Here is a 16,937-nt window from a genome sequence, read left to right as displayed (position 1 = left end):
TCGTAGAATTTCGTAAAAAAGAAGAAAAATATTATATCGACCACATTTATTTATTATTTAATATACGCGTTATTACTTAATATAGTAAATAAAATGATTTAATAAATAATAAGTCCTTCGCTTATTATATTATAATATGTGATATACCTAATTAATGATTTATAAAAGTGCTCATGACGTTAGAAGTGTTTCAAATGCGATTAACTACGTTAACTTAAAGCCTATGCATTGGGATTCACAAAAAATATCAAAAAAACTTTTCAGGCTAAAATTACAAGTATTTTTAAATATGTTTGTTATATTTATTGTTATAGTAATTTTAAAGTACGTAAAACGTATCTTCCACGACATAAAATAATAAAATTCTCTAGCGGGAAAATATAACTAACGGTAAAGGTTATAATTTTTGTATATATAAATTTTGAGTGAAGTTTGTTAAATTTTTTACGTGACAATCCTATAGAGCCGAAAACCGTTTTTGGATATATATTTTTTTAGTAGTTTTATTTTTAATTTTATTCATTATAAATATATACAATGTTGATTCATTTAAAGGACAAATAAATTGAGGCTCCACATATTATCGCAAAAATACAAACAGAAGCAGACGCCGACTATAATTATAAGCTAATTAAGCAATTCTAAGAATGTATATAAACCCAAAAAATAAATAATATCATATAAAAGTAATATAGGAAAAAAACACATTGAAAATGTATTATTAAACAGAACATTACAATAACTTATTATTTCTACATGTATTTTTAATCTTATTAAATGAAAGCAAAAACAAATCAATACCATTTAAAACTTTATTGTGAGTCATACAGAAACGGTACAGGAAGCTATTGCGTGCTTAGTGAGTCTTTATTTTAGGTAAGTAAAATTAAGTCTTTATTTATTCTTAATTACGAATAGGCATTGGCTATTTAAATACAACGCATTCAATTTGAAGTTCTTCCCCTTTAACCTAAAGAAAACCACATATTTATGAAATAAGAATCCGTGTGCAAAATGTTAGTAAATAATAACATGGTTGCGGGTAAATAACCAATTAAGTAAGCACTCTAAGAGACTTAGCGATGGCTGTAAATGTTTGAAAATATATTTTTCATTTTTATTTGGATTGTAAGTTCTTTGTTGACCACAAATAATGATGTTCGACTGATTTAACCCAATTCATTATTACTTCCTCTTTCGTTAAGATAATTTTATCTAATTTAAAGGTGAAAGCAATTATGTGATAATTGACGACATTCCCACACTATCTGTCAACCTCATCACGCATGCACTAAGGCCTCAGAGCTCGTGACTAGCAAGTGATCAGTATGCGATGGACATTATTACTTACAGTGCTATAACCATGAAACTCACAAACAACATAGCTACTATATATATGTTATATTTGTTTATAATAACAATTGTAGAAAGGTCATCGTTTTACATATTACGAATTGTGTAGTGGATTCGTCCGTGTCAAATGGTGAAAAAACCTGACTTCTATAGTTTTTTTGATAATCAATCAACTATTGATTGAAAATATGTAGTGTAGTGTATTAGTATGGCACTAAAGATTATGTTTAATGCGACGCTGTCATAAAATTAATTACTGAATGATTAATACAAAACGGAACTCATTAATGTTTAAATATAACGTGACATGAATATAATATTTATAGTGTCTATTAATATTCACCGATAGAATAGGTCAAAAATATGCTACTACTACTTTGAATACCATGTTTTTGGATTGATAATGTTTTCTTTGATTAAAATAATTTCAAACTAAAAAATTAAAACAAAAAAAATCCTGTCTTCTTTTTTAAAAAAAGGAGAATGAAGTTGAAACTTTTGACTGCTTTTCTCTTATAATTATTTTGTTTCTTAACTAGCTGTGACACGCGATTTTACCAAATTGAATTTAAATCAAAAATTATAAAACCTAACAATGCAAACAAAAACAAAACAAAGATACAAGAATCGTAAATTCCTTCATTTTTAAAGATATTTGTAACATTAGAAGTAAATTCTGGACAAATCAGCAGTTCAGCTTCTAGTTCAGTATCCTTACTTAATATTATTTGCTTTTTTGCCAAAGTTTCTTTGTTTGTTTGTGTTTGTTTGTTACGCTTTCACGAATTAACTACTCAACCGATCATCATAAAATTTTTTGATCATCATAAAATGAAACCCCTTTTATAAACCCCTGAAAGGTATATGAAAGGAAATAAGGTACTTAGCACCTGAAGCCTTCTCCCCTTACCACGCGGGTGAAGCTGTGGGCGAAAACTAGTTTATATTATAAAGCGCAAATACTTTAATTCAATGCAACAAAACTTTTTTTCATTCGAAATTCGTATTAATATTAATTCTCTTTATACAAGCGGAACTGCTATTATTTGGCACCAAAACAATGTCAAGGCACATAAGAAATCATTGGTATTCAAATATTAATTTACATTTGCTTGTCACTTTTTCCTTCCACGTTTACCTTAGATAACCAAGGAAAAAGTAGTATTTGTAAGGTTTTCTTATTATTTTGTTAATATAAAATAATGCAAAAATAAATAACAAAAAAATCTTAAATATTAATTTAGTATCCGAGGGACCGAGCATCGATAGTTAGATAGAGGTTTATTTATGGATTTTTTGTGAAAAATTGCTCTACTTAAATACAAATTTTGGGCCAAATCGTTAGAGTCGTTTCCAAGATAATACATATGTATATAAAGAAGTTGCTCATTTAATACATATAAAACCAGTCGAGTTTAAAAAAAAAATCTAAAGCCTGTTTTAGTTTTATTTTAAGTATTTTAACGGTATTATCAAAAATACATATAATATAGTAGTAACAGCCTGTTAATGTCCCACTGCTGGGCTAAGGCCTCCTCTCCCTTTTGAGGAGAAGGTTTGGAGCTTATTCTACCACGCTGCTCCAATGCGGGTTGGTAGAATACACATGTGGCATAATTTCAATGAAATTAGACACATGCAGGTTTCCTCACGATGTTTTCCTTCACCGTTAAGCACGAGATGAATTATAAACACAAATTAAGCACATGAATATTCAGTGGTGCTTGCCCGGGTTTGAACCCACGATCATCGGTTAAGATGCATGCGTTCTAACCACTAGGCCATCTCGGCTTTTTCATATAATATAATATGCTTTTAATATATTAATGAGTTTAATTACATTGGAAAATAACATCGTAAATTCGTAACCAATAAGTGCTATAGTTAAATTGTTTACAAATCGTTACCAATATTTTTCACTAACGATATCGAGATTATATTTAAATTCTAAAACATACATGAGCATAAAGTATTTCAGTGACGCATTAAAATTGACAAACAAAATATTAGCATTTTAGACGTTGCTTGATTTCGACACTGGTTTTCCTCATATTTAACTCGGTATTTCCCTAAGCTTACCATGGCTGTATCTAACGTTTAAATTATTCTTGTTATTCTATAATTATATGAACAAAATATAGTTTTTTTTTTATATCATATTCATTTGATATTGTTATTTTATCTATTTATTTTATAAAATAGAATAAGGTTTTATATAAGTCTCAATTTAATACAGTTGTTAAATATTTTTCGAATACGGAACGGGAAGAATAAAAGAAGAGAAAAAAGAAACAAAAAAATAGCGGCGATGTTTTAGTACGCTTTGATGATTAATAACAATAAATAAATTAAATAATATTTTGATTTATTATAATGAAGTATTTGTTGTGTGAATTTGCACAAAAAAGGCCTGCCTGATTTTAGGACTATTTATTTATATGAGTGACGAAGAATTATGTAAATTAATTATGCCAATTTGCGTGTATATTTATATATACCTACTAAAACAAGCAGAAGTAGTAACAGTTGCCTCTTTTTAAAATTCAATATACTACGATTGTGTTACGATAATACTATGAAAATAACTAAAATATTATAATTATCGAGTAGTATCGACTCTGTTGACAATTTTTTCTAACTGCGTATATAAATGAGTGGCTGAGTGTATATGTAAGGCATGAATAAGAATTCCACTTGTACTTTAATCTTAAATTAACTTTTAAAAATACTGTGAAGTAATTTAAACTACGTTATATATAGTTTAATTTGTTTTTGTTTTTAAAAATCCAATTCTGTTTAACTAATAATAAATTACTTAATCTTTTGGTCTATCTTTTGGTACTAATTCCTTCGGTCGTATTGGATTTGCCGTTCTATCGGATTATCAGGAAAAGGAATAGAGTGTGCACTTGTGTCTTTGCACAAACATGTGTTCTGTAATATGTCCAGGCAGCTAGTTTAGGAATTGATCAGGAATATATCTAACGTATATTGCGCCAAATATACTCTTTTATTTAATAAGTGGTAGGGGCTTTGTGCAAGCCCGTCTGGGTAGATCCCATCCACACATTAGATTTCTGCCGCTAAACAGCAATACTTCGTATTGTTGAATTCGGGTTAGTAGGATGAGTGAGCTAGTGTAACTACAGGCACAAGGGACATAACAACTTCGTTTCCAAGGTTGGTGGCGCATTGGCGATGTAAGGAATAGTTAATATGTATTTCTTTCATCGTCAATGTCAATGTTATGTGTGTAATAATTACTGAAATTACAAATAATAAACATTTTCTTTGAATAACTTAAAATAACTCTCTAAATATAGTGTTAAAAAAAGTTTATATATGTATAAGGATTACTTTTGAATCTGTTCCCATGAATGGTGTAGACTACGGTAATGATATTCTATTCGGCAGTTTTCAAGTTATTTTTGACTACATCTGCTTATAAGTTTGTTTTCTTTTGTTTTGTATTTAAATTTTATGTTTTAACGCAGAAAAAAGATTAAACCGATATGCATGTCTATAATTTTTTATACGAAATTAATCGACACCACTGATGCGCCACCGTTACCGTTGTACTTTTTGGTACTATAGCAGAAACTTTAACTTGATTGCCAACAACAGTACAAATTTTCAACTCAAAAGAAACCCTTATGAATAATAATACAAATCCTTGATATAAAAATAATATACTTTAAATTCAAACACAACTTGATTAAACTAATATTTTCTGCTTTGTTTGCTGCTCTTTGATTCCGGGCAGTTCTGGTTCTAGCTTTGTTTTAGCACAAGATTTAATCTCGTAAGGGTATAGGAAAAGGAAAAGAAACCATATATTTACATCCAATTAAATGCGCATCTACTTACCTATCAACATCACACACAACGAAGGCAGTTATTTTGTTACGAACCTTATGACATACAATTTTAATTTTAACAACTCTTTTAAAATTCAAAGTGGTTAGAACGCGTGAATCTTAGCCGATGAGCGTGGGTTTAAACCCGGGCAAGCACCACTGAATTTTCATGTGCTTAATTTGTGATTATAATTCATATCGTGCTTGACGGTAAAGGAAAACCTAGTGAGGAAACCTGCATGTGTTTAATTTCATTGAAATTATGTCACATGTGTATTCTACCAACCCGCATTGTAGCAGCGTGGTGGAATAAGCTATAAACCTTCTTCTCAAAAAGGGAGAGGAGGCCTTAGCCCAGCAGTGCGACATTAACAGGCTGATACTGTCGATGTACTGACATGGTTAATTTCGACTTACAATTAAATTTCTTTTTTAAATTTAACAATATTTCACGACATATTATAAATATTTGTAAAATATATATTTGTTCTTTTTATGTTCCATAGCTTTTGACAGTTGCTTACATTTGTTACATTTTTCTGGTCATATAAAAAAATAGTATAAGCAACAATGCTTTAATTTTGGTCAACTTCAACGATTATACGTTTTAATCTCGTAGGTTTATAAGGACATTAAATTATGTTTGTTCTAAATGGGTCACTTTCTATGGTACATTAATCACTATATAAAGATTCAAAAATTTAATGTACTTTAGCGTAAGTAATGGTACTTAATATTACATTCAATTTAATATTGACATTTGTATTATAATAGAAACAAGAATATCCTCTAGGTTGAAATCCGGACACGGCGGCCAATATCAAACACCTATACAAATGATCAGAGTTTGCTTTTTTTGCTTGAACGTATTATTGTCTACCACTAATAATGTCTTTAAAGAAAACTTTTTTTTCAATGACCTAACCAGCTAGGGGATTTTTAATTAGGCTTCAATTTCATTTCATTTTCAATTAGGCTTAAGGGGATCTTGAGATACGCTGACGTATATACTAAATCTAATAATATATACATATTTGTATTTTAAACTGATTTAAAGGTTTAAATTTATTTTTACTAAACATTATCACAGCGGAAGTCACATTGGTCTCAGTTTCAATTTATCACAATACCTACTATGAACTTATTATTATCGATACCGGAAATAGAACGATGGCAACCACTACTTAGTACAATATTATATTTTTATATAGTTATAGTAAATATAAATTAAAAAAAAAATGTTTTTTGTTCACTAAAGTTCTATACAACAAAATCTAAAAAAGATCTATATTTTTGAAATGTATTTAAGATTTATCAACCAACTAAGTAGGTAGATAAGTACAAAATAAGAATATATATGTAATGCTAGTATCCTTTGCGTTACCTCCTCCACTCATTACAAGATTTTCAAAGAGGCAATTGAGATTCAAAATAATGGTAACATATTACGCGTCTAATTTAATTGAGATGGCCCAGTGGTAAGAACGCGTGAATCTTAACCGATGATCGTGGGTTCAAACCCGGGCAAGCACCACTGAATTTTCATGTGCTTAATTTGTGATTATAACTCATCTCGTGCTTTACGGTGAAGGAAAACATCGTGAGGAAACCTGCATGTGTCTAATTTCACTGAAATTCTGCCACATGTGTATTCCACCAACCCGCATTGGAGCAGCGTGGTGGAATAAGCTCCAAACCTTCTCCTCAAAATGATGCCCACAATCATTGGTCAATTCACCATCCTTGGTGAATCCGTAATTACATTGGCTCACTCACCCTTCAAACCCAACATAATAAGTATTGCTGTTTGGCAAATATTCTATATATTTGATGAGTGGGTGGTACGTACCCAGACGGGCTTGCACAAAGGAGTGCCACCAAGTAAACATGTTTTTCTAAGCTTTATTTGTTAGTATGTGGTCAAATCTAGCAACTTAACTATATGCGTACATTGATATGGTGTCTATAGACAATACGGCCGTGGGCCGTGGAGTGACCGACGGAACTCCTTAACTATTCAATATGTCTCCTTCGATGTTGAGATCTTTTCTTTGTTTTAGTACGTGGCTTACATAAAAGGTTTTTTATTTTATTTTTAAGTGAATAACTGAACGATACAGACTCCATCGATCATATCAAAAACTTTTATAAATAACTAATGATGACGACCATGATTGGCGTCATTGTCCATAAATGACTGTAATGACAAAAATCCAAAGTTCTTAAAAATAACCTCTCATATGATTTAAAATTAAGTTTATCCGTACTGATATCATCTTAAATTATGCATGGTTATGAATTATTATTATTGACTTCGGCAAATATGTTTGATACAAACGTTTTATTGCTCATAACTTATATAACTATTATAATTCTGGATTGAATTATGACAGTCACTTAGAACAAAATCTGTAATATATTTAAGTAAGTAAGTAAGTTAGCACGTGTATATTTTACTAAAAACATGAATCCTATTTCCTTAAAAAGATAATAGTTTTGTTTAGTCTACCGAACAGAAGTGTTTTTTGTTCGTAGGTATACATTATTTACTTAGTTAAATAATTGAATGCATTGTGTTATTAATTAATAAATAATTGAATTAATTTTAAACCGAATAATTAACAAAGAATACTGACTAATGATTGTAATCAAGAACATCTCCTACTTATACAGAATGTCTAAGAAATACTTTAATTGAATCCGGCCTTAGTGGACTGATTGGCCGACACCTTGACCGTTTTACTCATTCTAACGTGAATTCTTCCGATCATTTTATTAATTGATTAATAATCAAAATGTATAATGCCAATGTGCATTACATTACATTATACATTTAATTGTGAAAACATATGATGCTTTCATATAGTTTTAGTTAATGAGCTTTCTTCAAACCTGTTATGGATATCATATCGTATGCCACTTTTATGTACATATACATATGAGTATTATTAAACATGTTATTTATAGTTAATTTTTTTTATAATCCTGTATTGGTAAAATAAAATGTTTTTTTTTTTTTTTTTTATAGAATAGGAAGGTGGACGAGCATATGGGCCACCTGATGGTAAGTGGTCACCAAACGCTCTTAGACATTGGCATTGTAAGAAATGTCAACCATCGCTTACAGCCAATGCGCCACCAACCTTGGGAACTAAGATTTTATGTCCCTTGTGCCTGTAATTACACTGGCTCACTCACCCTTCAAACCGGAACACAACAATATCAAGTATTGCTGTTTTGCGGTAGAATATCTGATGAGTGGGTGGTACCTACCCAGACGAGCTTGCACAAAGCCCTACCACCAGTGTTTTAATTTAGTCTTGCTTAATCCTTATCTGTAAGGTTGTTATTCCTAATTATTTTTATAACAATAAAAAATTAGTGTTTTTTACATAACTATAAAACATTTGATTATTTTATTTGAAGTATTTGAAATTTTATTCAAGTACATATATATTGCATCATATCATTAATCACATCCGATAAGACAATTTGTTTTCTTTTTTATTCCTTTGCTAAGTATGCAAGTCGTCACATGTTTTTAAATACGAGATGTTCAATGAAAGGCGTTTCCCATTTGTTTTGTAAAAAATATTCGTAATCGGGGGCGGTGTAGCGATACGCAAGCGACTTGGCATCGTGGATCGTGGCATTTTGTTTATTTATATACGACATGCTACGCTTGGTATGCATCTTCATTCTGTGTTGCAATAACGAGAAAAGGTTCAGACTTCAGTCATGTGTTGATAACTTTTAATGATGTTTAAATCTTTTGAAGGTTTTAATATACGCCTAAAAGATTATATTTATAACAAAATAAAAAAAGGATCGATATATTTTGTAGTGTGAGTTAATAAGTTTTCTAGTTATTTATATTGTCTACATACATATTTTTCTACATTTTTTGTACTTTTTTATTACAAGCGAAATGAAACTTATTTTTCGTGTACAGTGCTCTAAAAATAATACTATAAATATCTAAGACAACTTTCAATCACAACGGTTCTAGAAATAATAAATTTTTGGCTAAATAAAAAAAAAGCATTTAACATTATTTAATAATACCGTAATAAGACATCAAGCAATATATTTAAACAAAATATACATATATTAGATACAACCAAATAAATGAACCTTAACCTTGGATTTAAATTGAAATTATAATTTTAAATAAATTATTTACTAAACTCATGAAGTTTACTATTTTAGTCATTAGAGTAGTTATACTATCGACCTGACTATATTTATATTAAAATAATAAATGTAATGTTCTGCAACCGGAATTCCTCACATTTACCGAAAAAAATAATCTAATACCTATATTTTTTTCTCTAGTTTTTTATTACTATAAAATGTGATTTATGAAATAATTTTTGTTTACATGGCATGTAGAGAAGGGCTGCAATACTGTCTTACACAAAATATAGTTTTTACAAATATCAATAAATAAAAACAAAGCTTGTTGTTATTCTAGTTGTCGAAGGCATTAGGGTGACCAAGCCTAAAAATTATAAAATTAAGGAAAAAAACAATTATATAAAAAACAAAAAAAAATATTTAAAATATACGAAAAAAAGCATTCCTTTGTGGTATTGTACTGTATAAACGGAATTTAACCTAACTTTTTTGTTAAAGAAAAACATTTTAGTTGTTATCTATCTAGTAATTTTATTATTACCGGCGACTACGCTTGTAGCGAGGCGTTACGGCACAGCACCGCCATTGTTCCGTGTCGAGCAAGGCCGGCTGATGTAATTTTAGCGCCGCTTGCACCAGACACAACGGTCAACGACCTTGTATGCAGCCACGGACTATCGATAAGTGGAAAAGGGACGTACATCACTAGTGACCTCGTAAATTTACTTATAACCACATAACTGTACGACAACAAATTTTTAATGTCGTACATACTAAGAATTTATTTTCTTTTCGTTTATTTGAAATTATAGAATAATTAATACCTAGATGTCACCTATCGATGTTTTAAAACTATAAATATATGATTAGTATTATTAATACTTTTTATCGTTATTCATATTTTTACTAAATTTAACAATACGTAAAACGGGGTGGATAGAAATTGCGGGGTGAATAGAAAAAATATCAAGAAAGTTTTCAAGGTTAATATTTGACTATTTATCGATGAAGGATTTTGGTAGAATTTTAAATGATTACACATTAACAATTTTTCTTTGCGTCGGCAACATGTTTTAAGTATCAAAATTAACATTTAGCCTTCAAAATTTACTTCAAAGTTTACCCTCTGTAAACGCGCTTAATTTAACCGTCGCAACTCTTGATTTTAGGTGTGAAAAATTAGTGAATTGTGCTGTTCCGTGCGTTTATCTCATTACATGTGTGATAATTTATAAAAATTCAGTGAAGGTAAAGTAAAGTGAGAATCCGTTAATAAGCTTCAACAATTTGTTAAAATCACAGTATGGGTGAATTTATTGTATAAAAGGGGTTAATAGAATCTATTTAAGGGGGAATAGAATTGTAGAATGGGTCTAATAGAAACATAGTAGGGAATAATAGAAAAGCTTAATGAGTGAATAGCAACTAGTAGGGGGACCAATAGCAATAAATAAATAAATAGGGTTTTCAAAAACTGTTAATATAACTAAATGACTACTTTCATAGATTCTGCGTTAGTAAATAGTAAGTCCACAATATATGGGTAGTTTTTTTTTTATTGAATTGGTAGGCGGACGCGCATATGGGCCACATAAAAATAAAATTACAAGATTTGAATTTCAGTAAGAATTTTCAAACTTAAACAATTATAAACACGCAACCTTTCATTTTTACATGTTGGATAAAAGTACTTTCTGGTAACCCAAACAGTTTTTCCATTCACCCCTTAACGTGTTTCTATTAGCCGCATTCTTGGGTGAATAGAAATTGCAAATATTTTACAAATTTTCTGGAAAACTTATACTTATAGTAAAAAAAAATATCGTTATAGCTCTTTCAACATGGTACCGGAAATGATATAAAATCACCTGAGGTAAAAAAACCCGTTACTGTTAACAAATTCTTTGGTCAAAGTTGAAAATCATTGCTATATATATGCTAATACCGTATTTGACTTTTTATTACTTACTTTACTCGTATGAGACATACGAGTTTTACGTTTTGCTTCATCTTTTTCGAGTAATTCTTAACATTTTTTACGTTTAACAACGACTGTTATTTAAAAAATAAATTTTTAAAGGGCATATGTGGTATTTACTGGTGGTAGGACTTTCTGCAAGATATTCTACCGCAAAACAGCAGTACTTGGTATTGTTGTGTTAAGAGAGAGTGAGCCAGTGTAATTACAGGCACAAGGCACATAACATCTTAGTTTCCAAGGTTAGCACATTGGGGATGTAAGCAATGGTCTATTTTATTTTAAAATATCCGTTGCTTTAGTTTTGGCTCGAAAAGTTTTGCTTTGTTGTCTGTTCCTATGTGGGCTATTATAACCTGGCCTAGGTAACTGTGTTCAATTGCAAATTGAACATACATAATAATAATTTCAAGTTGTTCTTTACGTTCTTTTGCTAACTTGCTTGCCGTCTACTTGTTATGTAATAACACTGATTTCCAGATACAGAAGGATTTAATTCATCGGTAGTCTTAGTTTAGCTCATAAATGCAAAGTGAATAGTTTTTTTATACGCTTTGTACGTTTCATAAGGACCTAACTTTTTTGTTAAAGAAAAACATATACATATATATCAAATCGGTTGTAAAAAGTCCTGAAGAGAAGTTTTAAAGGTTAATTTTCTCCATTTGTTTTCAAAGTTTCTTGTTTATTCAGTCGAGTTTTATTCTAGCAAATACTTTTTTTATATGTGCCTTTAATAATAATTATTATTTATTCGTTGTGATGCTCTTAAATTATCTAATTGACACTTTTGTGTAATTGTTTTAATAAAGTGGACTTGGCTTGGTCTGAGGCGCATAAATTTGAATGATCACACAATTGCTCTTTTACCTATTACATACTCAGTCAAATATGAAGCAGATATCCTGCCTGTAACTCAAGTAAAGTTTATCATATTTTTTTTATGACAAAACCTACATCGCTTAGGCCAGCAATTTCTTAATTGTAGTAGAGTATGAAGTTTCTTTATCCTCTATGATCTTCCATTATTGTTCGTGTATTGATTGCTAGTGCTAGTGAGTTACAGAAGGCCATCTTGGTTAATTATTTAAAATCTTTAAAGGAAATAACTTTATACGCTTACCTAAAGTATGTACATAGCCAATTATTTTAATTACTAGTTTATTCATAAAAAATGCACACTTTTAATTACTCAAACAACATAAAATTTTATATCACAGTATATAATAATCGCTACTAATTGTCAAGCTAGTTACATTTTTTGTAAATATCTTATCTGCGCAGAAAATTCAATGTACAAGGCAACACAACCGGAAAAAACTAACTATGAAGTAACTTACTAAGCATTCCGAGAATAAACCGTCCTTAGTGTTTGTTAGAAATAATTGAAAGTGTTGAACTACTGACGTAATAAATTAACCTGTTACAGCAGACATTTGAACATTAATTTACTAAGGTCAATTGTAACCAAACAGTAAGCTTAGTAAACAAATCGAGACATTTAATAATTGATCGAAAGAATTCATTTAGAAAGTACAATATTTTTGAATTAAAATTACCTTTATTTTATTGAAAATCTCTAGGCTAACAAACTTTTATTTTAGAAACAAATACGCAAATATTATGTACTATGTACATATTATATACTTACTTTTATAATATATGTCTTATCATATAAATGTTCCACTGCTGGGCTAAAGCCTCTTCTCCCTTTTTGAGGAGAAGGTTTAGCGCTTATTCCACCACGCTGCTCCAATTCGGGTTGGTGGAATACACATGTAGCAGAATTTCAGTGAAATTAGACACTTGCAGGTTTCCTCACGATGTTTTCCTTCACCGAAAAGCACGAGATGAATTATAATTACAAATTAAGCACATGAAAAACTTCACTGGTGCTTGTCCGGGCTTGAATTCACGATCATCGGTTAAGATTCACGCGTTCTTACCACTGGGCAATCTCGGCTGGGCTTATATTATATATATTATATAACTGGAAATAGCCCTTCCGCATCCAAATGTGACCTTCTAGAGGTTATATGGCTGAATTCCACGCTGCATTTGCTGATGCGCAGTCTCTAGGTCTCGTTTACTTCAACATTTTATTCTAATAAACTGTCATAAAAACAATCGTTTTATAAAAATCTTACAGCTAGTTAAAAGTGATAGACATACACGTTATACATCCCCGGAAATAAGATTATTCTGACATGGGCCAAAATTAAAGTGTAACAAAACAAACAAACAAGAATGTTAGTGCATTCAGTATTTAAAAATACTGATTTTATACACTAAAAACACTATAATTGGTTTGCACCTTTTATTCCCTACCTTATAGTAAGTTTGCCTTGTCAGGCGTTAATATATAATTTTATTTACTGTTCTAATTATTTATGAGACTGTTATAATATAAGTTCTTGATAATTTATCAATGTCCTTGATAACTAAAAAGACTCGATAATATTAGTCGTTTGAATGAATTTAAGGCAAACGTACGATGCTCTCTTAGGCCTCATACAAAAACTTATTGGGGTTTGGGGTTTTCTGTTGAGAAAATTCTTTGTAGTAGCTCGAAGTTTGGTCGTTGGCTAAGTTTACATACTCGCGACTCGGATAGCACGTAAATATATGCATAATTTTTTAGGTTTAATTTTTTATAAATTTTGTAACTGGAATACTCATATCGAAGGATAGTATGATAGATTAAATAGATAAGTCTGTATACATAGTATGTACATACAACCAATGTCTTAGATAAAAAACCAACCTCAGTAGGTTCCGCTCTTATAGGAAACTTAGCAGATTGGGGTTTTCTACTCTAAAGGCCCTTTGTATTTGTATTGTATGTATTGTAGAGTAAAATAAATTCACCAGAGATTGGCTAGGCACTTGCAGTAGATATACTCTAAAGCTATAGTCCACTATTTAGATATTTGAAAGTGTTGCCGTTACCTTGCTTGTATATAAATCTATTAATTGTCTATATTTTTTAAAACAACCTACTAAAAAGTATTTACTGCAATAGTAAATAAACTAGAAACAAATTTAAGTTATGAGACCCTAGGCTAAAGCACACTGTAAGCTGTAAAGTGCATATTGTGGCCGTCCATATTTTTAAACACTTGCTTGATTCAATAAGAAGTTTACTTATAACAAGATTTATAGAATAGATAGCTTGACATACTCATGAATAAGTTAAATTTAAGATAGTGTCTACTTATGTAAAAAACAATAAATTTACTTTTTAATTTTAATTATAAATTTATGAATGTGATTATTACTGTAAGTGAGTAGGTTGTGGGATTTTGTGCAAGCCCGTCTGGGTAATTTGTCTGGAAAATTTATGTGAATATTTTGAAGGGTGAGTAAGTCAGTGTAATTACCGGCACAACACAAGGGACATAACAGTTTAGTTCTTAAAGCTAGTGGCGTATTGATGTAAGTGATGATTCATACAGTGTCAATGTCTATTGCAAAGGTAGCCCATTTGTAAGTTTGCCTAATGATTCAATCTATTTTGCTAATTGTGACAATGTCATTAAAGAGAAAATTGACGGTCACTTTCCAAACACTGTCACATAACATTTTCAAAACTTTAACACATCATTAAAACTTTATTATTTAAATTTGCAAATCTTACATGATCTGCATATCTGTAAAATAATAAGTCGTTTCTTATTATTACTAACCTTCAAGACTAATGGAGCGCTATTTCTCTGTAAATAATTGTTTCCTTGGCGGACAGTTTATTAATAATAAAATAATAATTCATCGTCGGTGGCAATGACATTGGCGAATGGTTGGTTCTTTGTTGGTTTACTTGAGAGACAACATTTACAGCCAATCGAATAGTAATAGTATTAATGCCTTATTTACATACTAAAAATTTGAAGTTTTTACGTAAATTATGAAATTTTACATTAAAAATTATCATCAACAAGTAATATGATATTGATAAAAATGATCTAAAATTGAACCATGTGAAACTTCTTAAATGAGACGTGTATAAGACTCATTTGAGCATTTGCTTTATTCTATTAGAACTTGCTGCGTTGTTTGACTGAAGCGTGGGTCAGTGAGATCGAGAGATTAACCTTTTAACAGAGTAATATCAAGCTTATATAAAAGTGTTACGTGTGCCGCACAATCAAATGAATTTCCACGTCACATGACTAATCTTATTGAAACCATATTGCGTTGACAATAAAGTATTGTCTTTTACCGAAATGGACAAGCAGTGATTTCAGATATTTTTGTCCAATATTTTACTCAAGAACGCGGCAGGCGGCTGACCTAAGAAGCATTGGCTTGATGCCGTGAGTGCTGACATGAAAGAAAACGATCTCAACAAGAAGGATGCTTCAAATCGGGCGAAGTGGAGGCATAGATGTAGGAAAGCGGACTCTGACTTAACTAGGCCAGGAAAACGCTAGGCAGACGAAGATTTTACTCAAGGACGGGAGAATCGAAATTTATAGGAGCACTTTTGGTACTTAAAAAGTGGTTCAATTAAATTCGACAATAACACTTTATTAATTAGGTAATTAATCAATGTTCAGACACCTGTCAAAAAATGAACATATAATATCCTTTGTAGGAATGCTAAATACTAGAACTTTTCAATTGTTTTACAATATCTACTAGTGACTAACTAAATTGAATGTCATATTTTGAAACATAGTTCTTTAAATTAGCCGCATCAAACAGTAATGTTTTATTGCGATTTTATTTCAATAGGATTATGCCAAAACTTTAAAAATATATATATATACATATACATACATCCAACTTTAAAAGTAGAATAAATGTATATCAATGTCGGTTAGTTATAGGCGCACTTTACATATGGATTTAATTTTTTTGTATTATTGTTTATTTATTTCAGCCATATGTAGCTGAATCTTATATAGAAATACCATATAAGACGCGAATTTAAGTATAAATATATTTTAAGATAGTAGCATGTATGTAAGAAATAAGACCTTTTAACGTTTCTTTGTAAGAGGCTTCATGAGTGGGATATAGCAACAAATACATACATCGACGCAAAAATAGTTATAAGCTATTCCACTCGAATAAGGAATAAAGGTAAATAAACCTTAGATTTGCATTTTCCATTCCATTTTCTAAAAGCCCTGCAACATTACGCACTACAATCAATTCTTGATGAGTATATCTTCTTTATTTATAATACAACACTATTTTACTTAATCAACCATCTCGACCAATTATATCGTGTCAATTCAATGTCAAAGTTTTTTATTTGTCTTTACATCTATGATTGGAATAGAATACAGAATATGTTATTTATATCTTACAGGTGTCACAGCCGTAAGCGTATTGATCCCGCACCGTTATCTTTAAATTATATAAAAAAACGACTATGAATGTACTATCCGGCAGGCGGCAATGCTTTTCTAAAATACTTATATAAATATTAATATTGGTTTATCTAACAAGTATTCTTAAAATGGTTAATCGATACTGTATAATATCGTAAAATAATATGTCGGATCAGATTTAAGTATGTTATAAGCAAGTATTTAATAATTAAAAATGAATCTTTTGACCTCAAAATTATTGTAACTATATTTGATTTTATAAAATGAATATAA

Source organism: Nymphalis io, chromosome 12 (assembly GCF_905147045.1).
Source record: "Nymphalis io chromosome 12, ilAglIoxx1.1, whole genome shotgun sequence".
In the NCBI taxonomy this organism is placed as follows: Eukaryota; Metazoa; Arthropoda; class Insecta; order Lepidoptera; family Nymphalidae; genus Nymphalis; species Nymphalis io.
Note: the sequence above shows the minus strand (reverse complement) of the source record.